Genomic DNA, 16,207 nt, shown 5'->3' with positions numbered 1-16,207 from the left:
GCCGTACCTTGTTGTTGTGTTGAGTATTTTACTCCATCTGATTTGGAGTGTGTCTTGCGCAGCCTTGAGCCTTTGCTTCTGCTTTTTCAGACTCCTCGCGGTGGCAACAAGCCTTTTACGGGTAGTCTGCTGCTCCGGGTGCCTGTCCGACGTTATGTCGTCCGGACCATTATCCTTGATAGGATTTGTTTGCTTAGTTTGATTATCCGGATTGCCGTTGTCCGGCAGCGGTTCGCCCTGCTCCAGCGCTGGGTCTGTGTGATCGCTATTTCTGTCGAGGCGGGATTTGGGGCGGCGCTTGCGTCGCCGCTTTGACTGCTTTTCGAGGGAACAAGCCTTCGGTGCGTCCTTCCGCTCCTCATCATCATCTTTTGCTGCACCTACCATGTATACGTCATATGACGAGGTGGCGTTCCAGGGCCCAATAGGCGCTGGTTCTTCATCGTCTCCTCCATCGGCGTCCATACCATTGATGTCTTCGGAGTCGAAGTCGAGCATGTCGGTTAAATCATCGACAGTGGCTACAAAGTGGGTGGTGGGTGGGCTTTGAATTTCTTCATCGTCCGTATCCCAATCTCACTGACCGTAGTCCGGCTAGGGCTCTCCTGATAAAGAGAGAGACTTTAGTGATTTCATAATATCGCCAAAGGGCGAGTGCTGAAAGATGTCCGCGGCAGTAAACTCCATGATCGGCGCCCAATCGGATTCGATCGGCAGAGGCGCGAATGGTTCGGAGTCCGGAGAGGAGTCCAGCTCCTTGGAATCACGAGTCTCGCGGAGTGCGGGGCTGGTGTTCGGCTCGATCGCCGCTAGGATCGCAGCCCCCAAGGCGGCGTCTATCCACCCATCCTCGATCAGCGCAGTTGGCTCCGAATTAAGGGTCGAAGCCGATGCGGGTGCGGCCTTCAGTGCACTGTTAGGCGGCAGAGCTAGATCATGCTCGTCGTGGTAGTGCGGCGCGCTCGGCAGTGGCTCGAATCCGTCGAAGATCAAGTCCCCGCGGATGTCAGCCGTGTAGTTTAAACTTCCAAATCTGACCTGACGGCCAGGGGCATAGCTTTCGATCTGCTCCAGATGGCCAAGTGAATTGGCCCGTAGTGCAAAGCCGCCGAAGACAGAGATCTGTCCGGGGAGACAAGTTTCACACTGGACCGCATCACTATCGATGATCGTGAGAGCCATCAAGCCTGACGGCGACGACACAGAGGAACTCTCAATGAAAGCACCAATGTCGGTGTCAAAACCAGCGGATCTATGGTAGGGGTCCCGAACTGTGCATCTAGGCCGGATGGTAAGAGGAGGCAAGGGACACGAAGTTTTACCCAGGTTCAGGCCCTCTCGATGGAGGTAAAACCCTACATCCTGCTTGATTAATATTGATAATATGGGTAGTACAAGAGTAGATCTACCACGAGATCGGAGAGGCTAAACCCTAGAAGCTAGCCTATGGTATGATTGTTGTTGTGTATGTTGTCCAACGGACTAAAACTCTCCTGTTTATATAGACACCGGAGAAGGTTAGGGTTACACAAAGTCGGTTACAATGGTAGGAGATCTGCATATCCGTATCGCCAAGCTTGCCTTCCACGCCGAGGAAAGTCCCTTCTGGACACGGAACGAAGTCTTCAATCTTGTATCTTCATAGTCCAGGAGTCCGGCTGAAGGTATAGTCCGGCCATCCGGACACCCCCTAATCCAGGACTCCCTCAACCCCACCGGGGCCACCTCTTCCCGCCGGCAGCACAGGCGGCCTGGCCGCCGCAGGCACAGGCGGCCGCGGCCCGAGGTTGCCGCTTGCACGCCCCGTAGCCAAAGTAGGAGAGGCAGCGCCACGCCCGACGCCGGCTACAGCCAAGCCACCACCGGCCGCGCCAGGCCCAGCGCCGGCGGCCCCCCGTCCAGCACCCCCAGGCGGCGGCGGCACAACTGCCCCGGCCCTGTCTTTGGCCGTAGCCGCCTGGGGCTTCGACACCGGCGGCCCTCCTGTCCCTCGGCCCGCCATTGCACCAAGGGGAGGGATCCGACGAGCACAGCCAGGGCCGCAAGGAGGGAACACAGGCGTCCCGTTTCGGCGAACCCTAGGACGAAAAACGATCACGCTCGCACGGCAAGTCTCAATCTCTTCCGTGCATGCAGCGACCGCGTCGTTACATGTGGTGCCCGGTATAGCCTGGGCCTCATACCCAGCTATCTCCGGCCCATCTAGTCGCGCGTGAGAAACCGAAGAAGTCGGCCCAACTCGGCCCAGCATCTGGTTCAAACGATCGCGACGAGCCGCTCGGATCCCGACCGACTTCCTCGACGGCACAGCAGCCGCCACCGCCGGCAACGATCCGGCCCTCAACCGGCAAACCGGCCTCCTCTTCTTAACCACCGTCCACGAATCTGGATGAATCAAGTCGAATAACGTGAGGTTTGGAAGTCGTACCTTAGGTACAAGGCCCTTCCAAGGCCTGACCGCCGTCGCCGCCTTTCTCCGGTGAACGACACGTCACACCATCTCCTTCCTCTTGTCCGGATGTAGCCCGATCCGCGCCGGATCCTCCACCGGCAAGAACTTGTCTACGGTTGTGGCCACCTCGTCTTCGTCATAACCTGCATGAAATAAATCGCAAATCAAATCCGATGGAGTAGGCGACGGCGGTGAACCCCCTAGATCCTCTCCGTCCCCGTCGGCATCCTCGTCGTCCGAAGCCAGTAGGGCCCAGAAACGGCCGCCGACGCCCGCCCGGGCCACCGCCGCGGGGGGGCGCGCCTTGGCGGTCGCCTCCACGGTCGCCCGGGGAGTCGCCCTAGTCGCCCTCATCCGAAAATCCACCTAAGACCACCTCGGGCACCAAGTCCATCTCTATGTAAAGTCCTTGAAAGTTCAGAACCATTGCACTCCGAACCGCATGCTTGCATGCAAGCAATTCCACATGCTCAGCCTCACCAACAGATGGGAAGAAAGTGCACGCAGCCCCTCTGAACGCACCATCAATGGTCTCTGTAGACCACGCCACCAGCCCCGTCATCGCCCGTTATAGTCGTTTCTCCGTCATAGTTGCCTTTTTCTGACTTGATCGAACTAGGTGGATGCAATAACCCGGCCGGCCGCACAGGGTCAAGATGTAGTGTTGTGACACACATGTAAATGTGCAAAACATTTTGGTTAATGTTTTTGGTCCATACTTCTGCAGATAATCAAACAATAATTGAAGACACCTTCTATTTCTAAATAACTAATCCTCATTAACTATTTCTCTCAACATGCAAGTATACCATATCATCTCACAACATGCATGAGAAAAAGCCCATCCACACTATCATATGTCTCTCAGCATGCAAGCATGTTACTTCATCATTAAACATGCATGAAAAAAACTCATCTCAACATGCAAACATACATGAAAATTTTCATTCTATTATGTTGTTTATATTTAATAAACACTTTACAACTATATGGAAATCAAACATAACAAAAATATGTATTTTCAGTTTTAGCTTTTTATATTATTACTTCAAATATTCATGTTTCATACAACGAATCACATTGATATATGTTGCAAAATATTCTGGAACAACATGCGGGGTATCATCCTGTTTTTTTTTACAACAGAGACCCCATTTATTAGCTCGCGATAAGAGTCACGTCATGAACCAACCGACGGCGGGTATCATGCTACATGGGAGGTTCCTCGGTGGCAAGAGCTTCCCTACACGGACCGTCCGAGCAAACCCGCCACCCCATGCGCATTGCTTGAGCACATGCTCCACAAAGCCCCACCGCCGCCCGACAACTGGTCGTCGTAAACAACCATGGCATTATCCCCGTGACAACCGGGCCCCGTTACGTATCGCTCATCGTCGGACCACTCTCTCACCAAAAATGAGTTGGCGCAAGAGATAAACCTATTTGGAGCACCGAAGCAATAAAAATGAGCTTTTTTCATTGCACTACATAAATAAAGGGACGAGAAAAGGAAAAAGACCATTGACCCATGGAAAGATGGCCAGAGTTCAGATTGGATTGTAATTACGTGGATGCTTGGGGCCCAAATCGGGAGAAGGCATCTATAGGCCATCTCCAACGCCGACCCCCAAACCGGACAATGCATCCGTCCGTAGAACAAGGGGGAGGGCAATCCGTGGACACGGATGCGGGAGCCGGTCATCCAATTATAGCCGTATGCATTTCAAACCGGTCTCAATTAATCGGACAAATTTCATCAAACAAGACAGAATTCATCAAAGTGGATAGAAAATAGTATAAATCATCCATATATAGCATGCAAATAAGTTTAGTACAACAATAGTTAAAATTCAATAAAAATTCGTTCAAATTCAAGTAGATTAACAAGATGTTCAACAAATTTTCCATGGATGGATCATGTTGTCACATACATACCGCCCCTTGAGCTTCATCCAACAATCTATGTGTGTGAATGATCTGCCCCCTAACCCGTAGTACATCACAACTACGCGTACATGCTACACAATGTGTAGAGCAACATTGAGTGAATGAATTAATCAATCAACAAGTTGTGGAAGAAGAAGCAAAACTAACGATCTCCATAGTAGCCACACGCAATGGCCACAATGCCTCCAGTCGATCAACTGCGTCACAAAACTTCATAACGCAGTTCTAGATGGTGTACCATCGGTACGCTAATGACTTCACATTGCGTTCATGGATGATGTGCACGCAAAGTGCTTTCGCGCATGAAACGAACCATGCACCCGCTGTAAAAAAAGACCCTGTCTCTTATGCTGTTGCCTATAAAGTCCGCCACGCATCGTACAACAACGCATCTCCATGGTCGAGTACCGCGCCATCCTACTTACTCTAAAAATGACATGAAGTTTGAAAATAAGTTCAATGACATTTGACCGAACACCTGTCGGGCATTGAGTCCGCCATGGACGGTGTCGACAGGGGGCGAAGGGTACCTGGCTGGGGGCGGATTCTGGGTGGACGGCGTTGTAGTACAAGGCGAGCGGCGCGTGTGTGCTGGCTGCGGACGTCCAACAATGCCTAGGTGGCGGCCAGAGAGGTACAGCGGCGACGTCATAGGAGGAGGGTGCGGATGCAAATTAAGAGGGAACAGGGGCAAAGTGGAAGAAAATGAGACCGAGAAGGGGATTTGAGTGGGTTGGGGTGTCGGAGTCCTATGTGGTGGCGGTCCGGACTCCCACGAAGCCCGCCGCACCCGGTTTGCTTCCAATTTATGGGAAAACGGATGTCCAGACCGCTCCGTGGATTGATAGGGTACTGCAGTGAATGACAGAATGGTTCAAACTGATGCGGGGTTTTGAGAGTTAGCGTTGAAGATGCCCTTACTTAGCTAACACGGAAGTAACAAGGAACACCAAATCCAAAGATGCTTAATCACCACTAAAGAAAAAGGAAAAGGTGGAAAGCTAATGAGCTGATGGTGATCCACTCTTCTTCTTCTTTTTTTGAGAGGAAGTGATCCGCTCTTGGTTGCAAAATTGATCATAAACAACCAAATCAAATCGAAGATGATATATCTTTTAAGAAAACATCGTAGAGATGGAGCTATAATTATCTTGTATTCTTTCTGTAAAGAAATATAAAATTATTTAGATCATAAAAAAAGCAGTCATCTTTTTGTCTCCGGCACACAAGACAGGCTACATAGCTTTGCTAATGACGCCACGCCATGCCAGGGATGATGGTAATTCTAAGGCCCTGTTTGGTTTCAATAAGTCACCTCACTTATAAGTCAGGTGACTTAAAACCAGTGACTTATAAGTCACGCCTATTTGGTTGCCATCTGACTTATAAGTTATCTGAGCGCACCTTCTCACCTTATTTTTTAGTAAAGGTGGTGGGACCCATGCAAAAGGGGGTGATTTATAAGTTTTAAGTTGGGGTGAAGCAACTTATGACTTATAAGTTAGGGTCACTTATAAGTTGAGTCCGTTTGGCAACATAAGTTACTTTTTACACTTTTCGACTTATAAGTTAATGACTTATTTAAAATCAAACAGGACCTAAGAATGGCGAGAGAAGGTATTCTAAAAGGTTGAGGTTCATCTTTAAAAGGTTTCCGGTCCTTTGTGCAAAAGTTTGGACATTTCTTTCCTCTTGGCAGCACCGCTACGCCGACAGAAAGAAAAGAATGAAATGAAATGGTGAGCGTGCCGTGTCAGCCCCAAAAAAGAAGAATAAAATAAAGAAGTCAGATTCACACCCCTGTTAAATTGTGCAAATAAACACCCTGTTTTAGTTAAATTCAGCAGTCACTTCACGGCAGCGTTGACCATCGCCGATCGTTGGCTCAGTCAATCTAGGTGGGCGGAAATGCAATAATCCGGCCGCACGAGATAGTATCATAGCACGGAATAAAGGTGCATACCAAGTGTAGCTCAGATGGTTAATTTTTTGTGTGTCAGAGCAACCAACCAAAGTTTAAATCCTAGATTTGCATTGAATGTCGTATTTTTTAAAATTTATTTCAGTCTTTCGGCGCCATGTATTTAGTGGGAGATGATGTTCCCGTCGACTATAAATATGTCTCTAACGATTTTGTCGATTTTAAGATGACGTGCTGGCTCACTTTCTCGAATGTTTTCATAAAAGTAGGGTATACATGTGTGTTCATAGGGATGAATATGTGTGCGTATATATGAGCATCTTACTGTGATCAAAAAGATGCAGACCATTTCTAATAATGTGTCTGCTCGATTATAGTCAAATGGAAATAAAAGGTTGGTGGCGACATGACCATACACATATATTAAAAAACCATTTTTCTTATGCAGACATCTTTCTTTTTATTAGCTTCTGATAAGAGTTACATCATCAACCAACCGGCGGAGGTATCATGCTATGGGGGGCGGCGGTTCCTCGACGACCAGATCTCTCCGATTGGGCCGCCTGGCCAAAACCCGCTAATAAAAAACTGGCAACGTCGTGATCATACACATTCGTTTTAAGAAGTTTTCTTAGTAGCAGAATCTCCTTTTTATTAGCTTGTGATAAGAGTTATTATCATTGTGTTAGGCTGCTGGGACATTAGGTGTTACTAGTGATTTTAGTCTCACCTAGGTTATGAAAAGAGGTTAGGACCATTTTATAAAGAAGGTATCATCTTCGGCTAGTCTTTTGGAATGTGACGATCTTTTTATTTGTACTGTGGTATGTTCTATGCGAATTGAAACCATTCAAACATGGGCCGGAGCCTGGAGGTAGGGAGTTGGGCCTGGGACGCCAACACATGCTACATGTGGTACATACTCGAAGATCTAAAAACGGAGCCCTCCCACCGGCAATCTGTCCCCATTGTATACCAGTCGCGACATATAACTCGTATTTTGTTGTTAAAATTGACGACCTAGTACCCATGGGACTTAGAGCATCTACAATCGCGGACAGCAAATTCAGGCCCTAAAACACCCGCAAACATGTACGGGCGCGTCCACTGACAATAATCGGTCAGACCTCAAATTAGCTCTTGTGCATCCAGATACCTCATTCTTGAAACCTTAAATCCATACAAAGCATGCAAACGAGAAAATCCACGTACTACATAGGCAGTAACCGGTCACACCTCAAATTAGCTCTTCTGCATCCAGATACCTCATTCTTGAAACCTTAAATCCATACAAAACATGCAAACGAGAAAATCCACGTACTATGTAGGCAGTAACCGGTCACACCTCAAATTAGCTCTTCTGCATCCAGATACCTCATTCTTGAAACCTTAAATCCATACAGAACATGCAAACGAGAAAATCCACGTACTACGTAGATTAAATAACCTATACTACCTTAATTCTCATTGGAGATGTCGACTATCTTCGTGCCCGGCTTCGGATACATGGGCGGCAACCGCAACTCTGGCTCCTGCGGCTGCTCCGCCTCAGCCTCCGCCTCCATCTCTGCTTCAATTTCGGTGAAAAGTGCGTTGGTTGCCGCCTGTTTCTTCCAGATGAACTGCCGGTTCACCTTGACATAGTCCTCATCCTGGATGGACTTCATGATAGCCTACTGATCTGTCATCTTCGCCGCTTGGGCGACCGCAAACTCCTCCATGGAATCCTCCATTCCGAAGCCCACAGCCGACGCTAGCTCCTCCTCTGGCTCATCCACCTCGTCCTTGTAACGCCCACGATGCGGTTATATCTTCCACGTGTCGAAGCACGACTTAGAGACATAACCGCATTGTAAGAAATATCGCAAGTGGGGTAATCTTCACACAACCCATGTACTGAATAAGAAAAGAGGTATATAGTTGGCTTACAATCGCCACGTCACACAATAGCATAAATATATCATTACAATCATCCAGATACAATCAAGGTCCGACTACGGAACAAAAATAAAGACAACCCCAAATGCATAATGTCCCCGATCGCCCCAACTGGGCTCCACTACTGATCGTCTGGAAAGGAAACATAGTATCGTCCTGAGTCCTCATCGAACTCCCACTTGAGCTCAGTCGTATCTCCTGGAGCGGTATCATCGGTCCCTGCATCTGGTTTTGGAAGTAACTTGTGAGTCATGGGGACTCAGCAATCTCACACCCTCGCGATCAAGACTATTTAAGCTTATAGGTAGGGTAAAAGGTATGAGGTGGAGCGGCAGCAAGAACTAGCATATATGGTGGCTAACATACGCAAAAGAGAGCGAGAAGAGGAGGCAAAGCGCGGTCGAGAAACTATGATCAAGAAGTGATCCTAGAACAACCTACGTTCAAGCATAACACGAGACCGTGTTCTCTTCTCGGACTCCGCCGAAAAGAGACCGTCACGGCCACACACTCTGTTGATTCATTTTAATTAAGTTAAGTTTCAGGTTTTCTACAACCGGACATTAACAAATTCCCATCTGCCTATAACCGCGGGCACGGCTTTCGAAAGTTCAAATCCCTGCAGGGGTGTCCCAACTTAGCCCATCACAAGCTCTCACGGTCAACGAAAGATATTCCTTCTCCCAAGACAACCCGATCAGACTCGGAATCCCGGTTACAAGACATCTCGATAATGGTAAAACTAAACCAGCAAAGCCACCCGAATGTGCCGACAAATCCCGATAGGAGCTGCATATATCTCGTTATCAGGGCACACCGGATGGGCAAGACGTCGGGTTGGCATAGACCCTGGTTGCCCAGACACTACTAGGGAAAAGCCTATACACAGAATCTTACCAGCAGCGCGCTTTAAAATAAAGCGCTGCTGCTAACTAGCAGTAGCGCTCGCGCACAAACCTCGCTGCTGAAATGAATGTATCAGTAGCGCACCCACTCTAAGACGCGCTACTGCTATAGGTGCCACGACGCCACCGCGAGGCTAGTTCTAGCAGCAGCGCGCTTGTATGAAGAGCGCTATTGCTAGGGACCATAGTAGTAGTGAAAGTGCTAGTGATCGACTAGAGGGGGGGGTGAATAGGCGATTTTTATGAAAGTCTTCAAAACATGGAAGTTTCGAAGACAAATGATAGAAATAAACCTATTACCATGCAGCGGAAGGTAGACTACACTAGGCAAACCATAGTCAAGTATTCAATGAAGTGAAAGCACAATGACTAATAGCAGCTAGGTAGTAAAGATCAGGTAGGAAGATATTGTGAAGCCAATCAGAACAAGCAGTCACTCAGTGAAGACAAAAGATAATGCAATCATACAATGACTTCACAAGGACCAACAGTAAGTAAAGGGAAGGGAAGGATGAAACCAGTGACTCGTTGAAGACAATTATTTGTTGGACCAGTTCCAGTTGCTGTGACAACTGTACGTCTGGTTAGGGAGGCTGAGATTCAACTTAGAAGACCTCGTCTTCACCTTATTCCCCTTGAGCTAAGGACACCCAGTCCTCGCCCAATCACTCTGGTAAGTCTTCAAGGTAGACTTCCAAACCTTCAAAGACTTTGTTCACCGGCGATCCACAATGACTCTTGGATGCTTAGAATGCGACACCTAACCGGCTGGAGGATTCACAGTCCTCAAGTGTAATAAGTCTTCAGATCACACAGACAGGAAGACATAAATGATGCCTAACACTCTTTGGCTCTGGGTGTTTAGGGCTTTATCCTCGCAAGGAATTCTCTCTCAAAGGCTTCGAGGTGGGTTGCTCTCAAACGACAAAAGCCGTACTCTAACTCTGAGCAGCCAACCATTTATGGTTGTAGGGGGTGGGCTATTTATAGCCACTGGGCAACCCGACCTGGTTTGTCCGAAATGACCCTTGGTCACTAAGGAACTGACACGTGTTCCAATGGTTAGATTTCGAACACACATAGCAACTTTACTTGGACTACAAGCAAAGCTGACTTATCCAACTCTGGACAAGATTTGCTCTCATAGTCTTCACTCGAAGACATAGGATTTTGGTTAAGCATCACTTCAGTCATTCTGACTGGTTATCTTGGACCCCACTTAATAGTACGGTGGTTCCTATGACTCAACAAAGAAAAACACAGAACGACGAAACTGCTAAGTCTTCGCGCTCCATAGTCTTCATGCGATGTCTTCTCTTATCATAGTCTTCAATGTGAATGTCTTCACATACCACCTCTGACTTCAATGTCTTCATACATTTTTAGGGGTCATCTCTGGTAGGAAAACCAAATCAATGAGGGACTTCTACCTGTGTTATCCTGCAATTCTCACAAACACATTAGTCCCTCAACTAGGTTTGTCGTCAATACTCCAAAACCAACTAGGGGTGGCACTAGATGCACTTACAATCTCCCCCTTTTTGGTGATTGATGACAAACTAGTTGAAGTTTTCAACGGGGAATATAATATGTGAAATTGTAAAGGATAGGGGATTGTCTTCATAAGTTGCAAGGGCTCCCCCTGAAGATGTGCATATAAGTAATTTGCTTTTGGAATGCAAATGCACATGGCAGGTTGTACTTGTGGAGATCCTCTTCAACTTATGATGACAATTCATTATGCAAGATATGACGTGACGAAGATGATGATATGCATAATGAAAAATGGGCGTCTGCAAAATGATCTAAGTGCGGAATTTATCGTCGCACATGCGGAATTTATCATCGCATAATAGAATAGCAAATAAGTAGCAGACGACCATCGAGTTTGAGTGTTACAACTCAAAGAACCAAATGTATCAAGATGCGAGAGTTGTAAACACTAGGAAACTATAAAACTACCGCCCATATGAACCCGCTTGAAGACTATCAAACTCATATGCTTCTCCCCCTTTTGTTAGTAAGGACCAAAAAGGTTTGAAGACATAGAGCACCTACTCGTCCCCGTGAGGAGTTGGTGAAGCAGCAGGGTCTTCGGTGTTGGTTGGCGGTGCAGACGAACTCGGTGCAGTGTTGATTCGCGCTGAAGGTGGTGAAGTAGCATCGTCTTCATCATCGATGACACATGCATTCACTGTTGCAGCAGAGGAGGAGAACTCAGAGTCTTCAAGAGATGGAGTACACCGCAGCACAGTCCTTCTTGGAGGTGTTGAGTCAAACTTGAAGCGTTCAGAGAAGCCATCCTCTTGAAGATCATCTTCAAAACACATAAGCGTCAGCCCTTTCCATGTACGCCGACAAGTTTCATGGGCAACAAAAGGCATTCTTGGTGGCAAGGTTGTGAATCCTGTTTACGTCCACCAAGAGGCTTTGCATTTGGCGCTTCAGCCAATCATGATGCTTATCCTGTTTCTGATGAAGGGCAACCAGAAGTTCTTGGTCGTTGAGAACACGAGATCGCTTCTTGGGCTGTTGGGCAATGGTGCTTTCAGTTGCTTCAGTGAGGGCATGATGAGGTGCACGGGTAGTACCAGCCAGAGGATAAACACGAGCGACTGCTGGATCTCCTTCAATGTGTTGTGAGAAACTTTGCTTATCAGCATTCTGAAGACTAAGGGGATCCTTGGCAGGCTCTGGATAGATGGCTTCAACTGACATATCAACATCAGGCATAAAGATCCAATGATTGCGAACAGAGGGCTGATAGGTGACAACTGAGTGTAGTTTGATCAGCCGCATAATCCATGGAGCATAAAACTTCAAGCCAAAGAGATCAGATCCTGATGCAGCAAGTTGGCAGATGAAGAAGTCTTGTGCACTGAAGCATTTGCTGTGAAGAATATGGAAGACCAAAGTCTTCATTGCACCTTCCATCTTTGGATGTGGAGAATGTTCTTTGATGGGCCAGAGAGTTCGCCTTATAATGTGATAGATAGTGCATGGCAGATACTCAAGGTCTTCAACAAAGAACTCCTTAGGATATGCAGCATCTGGAGGCAAAGGCTTCATCATGCTAAGCATCTGACTTGTGTTTGGTTCAGGCTTGTGAAAAATGCTCTCCATAGCTGCACTGTGAAGCTGACAACCAGGTTCATAAAGATCTCCTGGAGTGGGCAGACCAGTGAGCTCAATGATATCAAAGGCTTTGGCATGGTGAGCACAAGCAATGATGCCAGTTGGTGCTCGATCTGAGGAAGGACTTCATCATCTTCAACATTGTCATGGTGACCAATGTCTTCAGCAGCGGTGGGGTCAACTGCTGGAATGTCTTCAGCTTCAGGAGCCTCTGTGGAAGCAGGCTCATGAACTACTATCCATCGTTCTTGATGCGAGAAATCAGGGCGAGCAACAGAGATGGGTTCTACAACAAGGGGCTCTGTGGGAGTAGCCCGGTCTTTCTTGGTTCTGCGCTTCTTCTTGGAGGGAGCGACATCAGAAGCATCAGGATTTTTCCTCTTTCTGGCTTCAGCCTCGGTAGTCCTCATCTTCTTTAGTTCTGAAGCGGTTGACCGGACCTTTGGCTTCGAGCCAGTCATGCTGCTTGGAAAGACTATGCGTGGCTCTTCCCGCCTTGAAGGTGCAGATTGGTCTATTGATGGCTTCTTCTTCTTTGCAGCCATTCTTGGGTCGATGCCAGGACGACCAAGAGCCTTGCGCTTCTCAGCCTCATTGTAGGCTTGCACACACTTGTCAGCCAGGCTCTTCATGCGCTCACGAGAACCTTTAGCTTCTTCACGCTTCTTGAGAAAGGCTTCCTTGAGCTCGTGTAGCATAATCTTGAAGTTTTTCACATCTTGCATGCTGAGCTTGGCCATGTGCTTCTTGAACTGAGCTTTCTCATAGTCGATCTTTCGCTTCAGTTCAACGATGCGCTGAGCTAGAGCTAGCTCAGAAGCAATGGCGCCAGTGAAGGCGACAGTGAGGCCAATTGGAAGTTGCAGATCTTCAAAGCTGAGGTTGGGCATGTCAAACCACTCATCAATGAATTTATGGATGATTGCCACATCAAAGAGAGGCAAATCATTGAAGATCTCTGCTTCTTCCTTGCTCTTGATCAGTTGCTCAAGAGCGTCATCTGCAAGATCTTCATCGCTGGACAGATCAATGGCGTCATTGCGCAGAATAGCAGCAGCAGTCAGTTCTTGGCTGGTGGGCTGCAAGGGCATCTTTACTCTCGAGGGCTTGGAGATGCGTGACAAATCTTCAGACTGCACATTGTGTTCAGGAGGTGAAGTGGCGAGAGGCTTTGCTTGTAAGACCTTTGGTGCAGGAGCAGGCTTTGAAGCTTTAGGCTTCTTCAGTTTCTTTGGCTTCAGCGGTGCAGGCGCTTCATCAGATTCAGCGTCATCTGCAGGCTCATCCACGGCTGTCCCTTGAACCATGATATGAGTGATGAGACCTTCCAGGTTGTAGAAGGGCCCAACAAGATTGGGTTCAGCTTCATGTGTGCCATTAGCACGAGGAGCAGAGGGGCCTGGATTGAAGTCTAAGCCTCGTGACTTCTTGTTCTCTTTGGCCGAGTTCCTGGCAAAGTGAAGGTTGCGCTTGAACAGATTATCATCGCGGCACCACCGTAATGAAGATGGGTCTGCATCCGCAGGCTGCGATCCACGGACCATGCAAGGATAGAAGCCTTGTTCAATGGCTTCAGCTCTGGACATGGGTTGAAGATTTCTGTATAGAATGTCTCCCCATGGTCGTTTGATGGCATTCTTCTCAGCATACTCCTGGGTCACGAACCTGTACTTGAACCACTGTTCTGCCCAATATCTTCGAATCCATTGGATTCGTGTCTTGCGCTGATTGTAATCCTCTTCTGGATCTATCTTGTACAGCTCTGAGAGGTCATTAGGCAGATCTCTTGATGTTCCCCCTCGATGCTGTCTGCCACCCTTCCTTGCTGATTTCTCTGTAGCCATGAACTTTAAACTGAAAGGCTACAAAGGCTTCCGCTTTCTGGTCAAACAGGAACTGGCTTCGGGAGAGTTAATGTGATGCTGTAAGAATTCTGCAAACAAATGCAGACTATGAGAACCAAGGGATTCTCCCACGGACATGTACCTGTGACAGTATTAAGGTACGAGGGAAGGTGAAGAGGTCATATGCATGCTCAGAAGATTTTGAAGATAAATCAGTTTAGAAGACATTGACCTCATCGTGCGAAGACATTCACTCATAGATAAAGTGTTGGATCCAGATTTGTAAGAATCCACGAATAAGTACAAGTGAGGAATCTAACTACTTTGTGAAGCATAAGTGAACATACCAGGCATATTATGATATGCAGTATGAAATAAATCCAACTTGTGTGAACAGAAACTACTTGTGGTAGAAAGTAATGAATCTATAGGATCAAAGGGGCCGTAAAAAGGAAGTTTTATTTACCACACAAAGAGCTACTAGACGGAGTGGGAGAGGAGGCCGAGCAGTTCGATCATCCGTGCCCTAACTTGGCGACGGAGGACACCTACGGCGACGGCGGAGAAGACGATGTCCGCGGCCGTCGTGAAGACAGCGTCGATGAGGTCGCGGCAGCTAAGCGCTTCGTCGCCGGCATCGTCGAGGGCTAGCGGTGGCGCTAGGGTTTGTGCGAGAGTGGAAGAAAGGATAATGACTGTGGTGAGGCGTGTATTTATAGGGTCAGGGACGGCACAGTGTTATTACACAGGTGCCCCTGGCGATTCACATCTGAAGGGCACGTGGCTATCATGCAACATACCGGAGGTTGTTCCATGTTCCCACGCACGGCTGGATTGTCGGGTGGTTGTTCCCACTTCTCCGGGTTTCAGGTGAAAGGATTTAGCATTGAAAACAGACTTAATGTTTGTATCTGTATCTTCTGCTGACAAGGATGCAGAGAAGATATTCGACAGTTTCGATAGAATGCATATGATTTGGAGAGCTAGAGTTTAAGATAGAAAGCATAGAGAGGTTAGGGTCCGATCACATTCACTTAGTTCAAAAGATTCAACAAGAAGACATAGCTATAAGTGAATGTTGTAGAGGACAGAACACTAGTATATATATATGAGAAAGACAATCAAATCAACATAGTGAAGATAATCATGAAGACAAGTTGAGATTGAAGCCAAACCAAATGTGAAGACATACCAAATGTAACGCCATGAGTGAAACACTTCAAACAGAAATTTTTTGTGGTGGCGTTACCCACCGTATAGGAAGTATTAGACCCAGACACGGCGCACAATTATCGTGGCGCTCCAAAGTCAAATTCCACATTAATGTATTCACACTTAGAATGTAAGTCTGCATTGATTGAAGATATACTTTACTTCGTGTGTTGCACATCTAAGTCATCAATATGCATAAGTGTTAGGATGTGTGCCTGATCACAGGCCATTTGAGGATTCGAAGATATTTAGCTCACACCATAACTTGCAAAACCTCTTCTCATCCAAGGGCTTGGTGAAGATATCTGCCAATTGCTCTTCAGTGTTGACGTGTATGATATCAATATCTTCCTTCACAACATGATCTCTGAGAAAGTGATGACAAATTTCAATGTGCTTTGTCTTCGAGTGCTGAACTGGGTTGTTGGCAATCTTGATGGCGCTTTTGTTGTCGCAGTAGAGTGGCACTTGCTTTAGATGAATGCCATAGTCTTTGAGTGTTTGCTTCATCCATAGAAGCTGAGCGCAGTAAGATCCAGCAGCAATGTATTCAGATTCAGCAGTGGAGAGAGATACACAGTTCTGCTTCTTTGAAGACCAACATACAAGTGATCGTCCCAGAAAATGACATGTGCCTGATGTAGACTTGCGATCCACCTTGTCACCAGCATAATCAGCATCCGAGAATCCAACCAGATCAAACTCTGAGCCCTTTGGATACCATAATCCTAATGTTGGGGTGTAAGCCAAATATCAAAGAATTCGCTTCACAGCCAAGTGATGCGATTCCTTTGGTGCCGCTTGGAATCGAGCACACATGCAAACACTAAGCATAATATCTGGCCTAGATGCA

The sequence above is a fragment of the Triticum dicoccoides genome, chromosome 5A (genome assembly GCF_002162155.2).
Source record: "Triticum dicoccoides isolate Atlit2015 ecotype Zavitan chromosome 5A, WEW_v2.0, whole genome shotgun sequence".
Lineage (NCBI taxonomy): Eukaryota > Viridiplantae > Streptophyta > Magnoliopsida > Poales > Poaceae > Triticum > Triticum dicoccoides.
The sequence above is the reverse complement of the archived record's forward strand: the minus strand, read 5'-3'. Positions refer to the sequence as shown.